The sequence below is a fragment of the Chinchilla lanigera genome, unplaced genomic scaffold (genome assembly GCF_000276665.1).
Source record: "Chinchilla lanigera isolate Chin_1 unplaced genomic scaffold, ChiLan1.0 scaffold00053, whole genome shotgun sequence".
In the NCBI taxonomy this organism is placed as follows: Eukaryota; Metazoa; Chordata; class Mammalia; order Rodentia; family Chinchillidae; genus Chinchilla; species Chinchilla lanigera.
Genome location: NW_004955454.1, coordinates 2,557,487 through 2,561,338, shown reverse-complemented (window position 1 = coordinate 2,561,338; position 3,852 = coordinate 2,557,487). Strand labels below are relative to the sequence as shown.

The 3,852-nt window shown below is 38.8% G+C and overlaps 1 pseudogene; it reads right to left on the bottom strand.

Annotated features, from left to right (window-relative positions):
• Positions 1-3,218: 3,218 nt before the first annotated feature.
• LOC102024188 lies at positions 3,219-3,596 on the bottom strand (annotated as a pseudogene).
• Positions 3,597-3,852: the final 256 nt, after the last annotated feature.

Sequence of the window (3,852 nt, the reverse complement as noted above, 5' to 3'; positions counted from 1 at the left end):
ACTCCCATGCTCAGTTTTCTTCTTTAATTTCACCTGTGACCCATTGGTTGTTCAGGAGGGTCTTATTTAATTTTCATGTGTTTGTGAAGTTCTCATGGTTTCTTTTGCCATTGATTTCCAATTTCATTGCACTGTGCTCTGATAATATGCATAAGATAATTTCAATTCCTTTACATTTTCTCAAGCATGTTCTATAACCTAGTATGTGGTCTATTTTGGAGAATGTCCTACGTGCAGCTGAGAATAATGTATATTCTGATGTTGTGGAGTGGATGACTCTATAGACATCTACTAAGTCCATTTGTTCAAAAGTTTGGTTCAGTTCTAAATATTTCATTGTTGATTTTTTGTCGAATTGACCTGTCTGTTTATGACAGTGGGGTATTGAGATCCCCCAGTACAATAGTACTAGTGCTTATTTGATTGTTTACATTCTTTAATATCTGTTTTATATAGTTAGGTGCACTGGTATTCGTTGTGTATATATTTACGATTCTTATCTCTTCCTCTTGGATTGTTCCCTTTGTAAGGATATAGTGACCTTCTTTATCTTTCTTAATCAGGTTTGCCTTGAAATTCACTTTGTCTGCAATAGAACAGCTGCCCCTACTTTTTTCTGGGTTCCTATTACATGGAGTATTACTTTCCATCCTTTGACCTTTCAGTCTATGATTTTCTTTTTGAGTTAAATGTGTTTCTTGTATGCAGCATATTGTTGGATCTTTCTTTATGATCCATTCTGCCAGTCTGTTTCTTTTGATTGGTGAATTGAGACCATTAATATTGATGGTTATAACTGATATATATTGACTTATCCTTATGTTATTTCCTATTGTTGGCTCCCTTTTTTCTCCTCTGTTTGTTTGCCTTGACTGGCGGATTTCTTCTGTTGGGGTTCTGGAGTTGTAGTCCTGTTATCTCTTTCTGGAATGTCCTTCAGAACATTTTGGAGTGCTGGTTTGGTGTTCATGAATCACTCTGTTTTTCTCATGTGGGCATTTGTAGCTGTAAATTAGGACTGCACTCATTGTGTTTGATATGTTCTGGTATGTTGGATTCTAAGAACAGTCTAATTTCTTCCATGATTTCTTCTGTGACCCATTGATTATTCAGGAGGGTATTGTTTAATTTCCATGTAAATTTCTGTGGTTTCTTTTGTCATTGCTTTCTAGTTTCATCACACTATAATGTGATAATATACATGGGACAATTTTGATTCTGGCATGCTGTAGCCAGGCGTGGTGGCACACATCTGTAATCTCAGCACTCAGGAGGCTGAGGCAGAAAAATTGTTGTGTGCTCAAGGCCAGCCAGGACTACATACTGAGTTCAAGGCCAGCCTGAACTATATAATGAGATCCTGTCATAAATAAACAAACAAACAAACAAACAAAACCATGCTTTGTGGGCTAGCACGTGGTCTACTTTGGAGAAAGTTCCATGTGGGGCTGAAAAGAATGCATAGTCTGCTCTTGTTAGGTAGAACTCTGTAGGTATCTTTAACTGCACTTGTTTGAAAATTTGGTTCCACTCTGATATTTCTTTGTTTTTGTTTTGTCTAGTTGATCTGTCTATTTATGACAGTAAGGTATCAAGATCTCCCATTATAATTGTGTGGGTGCTTATTTGATTTTTTTTATGTTCAATAGTATTTGTTTTATGAAGTTGGGTGTGCCAATGTTTGGTGCATATAATGTTTGTAACTGTTATCTCTTCCTGTTGAATTGTCCTCTTGACCAACATAGTGACCTTCTTCACTTTGTCTGAAAATGGAATAGCTACTCCTCCTTTTTTCCAATTGCATGGAATATTAATTTCTATCCTTTGATTTTTAATCCATGTATTTCTGTTCTTGGATTAAATGTATTTCTTGCATACTACATATTGTTGGGTTTTGTTTCTTGATCCATTTTGCCAACCTGTATCTTTTTTCAGGGAACTGAGACCATTCACCTTGAGAGTTATTACTGAAAGGTATTGACTTATTCCTGTCATTGCATTATTTTCCTGTTTCTGATACCCACCCCTTTTTCTCCTTAACTCCACACCCTGCATGATGTATTCATTATATTAGATTTTTTTTTTGTCTTTTTGAGACAGGGTCTTACTATGCAGTTCAGGGTAGCCTTGAGCTCACTTTATAGCCCAGGCTGGCCTCAAACTCACAACAATCCTCCTGCCTCAGCTTCCTGAGTGCTGGGATTACAGGCATGCACCACGATGCCCAGTTTATATGAGAGTTTTTAATTTTTTAATTTTTTTTTTTTTAAGACAGGGTCTCACTATGAAGTTCAGGCTGGCCTTGAGTTCACTTTGTAGCCCAGGCTGCTCTCGAACTCACAATGATCCTGCTGCCTCAGCCTCCAGAGTGCTGGGATTACAGGCATGTGCCACTACGCCCAGCTATATATTAGATTTTTTTAGCGTTGTTATGTTTACTGTCTATTTGTAGCATATCCTTGAGAATTTTTTGCAGTGCTGGTTTTGGTGGTCATGAATTTCTTTAGGTGCTCTTTGCCATGAAATACCTTATTTCTCCATCAATTTTGAAAGAAAGTGTTGCAGGATATATGTCTTGGATGGGAGTTTTTACTCTTTTGGTGCTTGAAACGCTTCACTCCAAGATCTCCTCGTCTTTAAACTTTTGCTGACAAGTCTGCTATAATTCTAATGAGTTTACCTTTGTAAATGATTTGTTGCTTTTTCTCTAACAGCTTTTAGTTTTCTGTCCCTGTGTTGGACTTCTGGATATTTTGAATATGATGTGATGTGGAGAGGTTCTCTTTTGATCATGGCTATTTGGGGTTCTATATGTATCACTTATCTGTATGTTTAATTCTTTCTCAGTATTTGGAAATTTTATGCTATTATTTCTGTTAACAGGTTTTTTGTGCCCTTTGTGCTGTCTTCTGGCTTTTCACTTATTCCTATTAATCTTATGTTAGTCTTCTTTGCATCATCTAGCAGCTATTGAATCCATCCATTATGTTTTCTTTTTTTTTTTTCTTCATGTTCTCTTATGGTCTTAAGGTATCTCTGAATAATTGGTCTTTGAAAGTATCCCTATCTTCCAATTCTGATATTTTGTTCTCACATGGGTCACTTCTGCTGCCCATACTTTTTTAATTAAAAAAAATTTTTTTAGATGCTGTGTTTTATTCATGACCCATCAGTCTCCCTCCTGCCCCTGCTGAGAGGTGAGGGGGTGGGAGGAGGGGTTAGGAGATGGTAGACTGCAGCTGCCCTTTGTAGATGTACTCCAGGGCAGTGGCAATGGTGTACATGTCCAGCTTGATGCTGCAAGCCCATTTCTCCACATCCCCGATTTCCCTGAGCGCTTGGTTGAAGTTCTCCACCATCCCGATCCACTGGCTTGTCTGCTTGGCAAACTGGGCAGCTTGGACCTGCAGGGTCTTCACTTCGTGGTCCAGCTTTCTTTGGTTCATGTAGGCCTGCGCCACACCCATGTTGGGGTGGTCCACCAAAGCTCCCATCAGGCAAGTCGCTGCAGCGATGGCTCCTCGCCTCCTCTTTTCTTGCAGCTCCTTGCGTTCATTTTGCTTGACCTGGTGCTCTTCGAGCAAGCAGGACAGCATGGTGACATGGCGGGGTGGAGGGGCTTGTGTTGGGCGTGCTGCCCATGCAGCTGAGAGACTGCCCATACTTTTAATATAATTTTTAATATCCTGGATTTCTATTTGGAACCTTTCTGTGGACTCTAGTTCTTTGCAAAACTGGCCATTTATGTTTTGTATCATTTTGTTTAGCTCAGCTAGCTTTTGATTAGTGTCTTCAGTAAGTTCCCTGGTTGTTTTGTTTATTATCTTTACTACGTGTTTAGTTATATTTTCT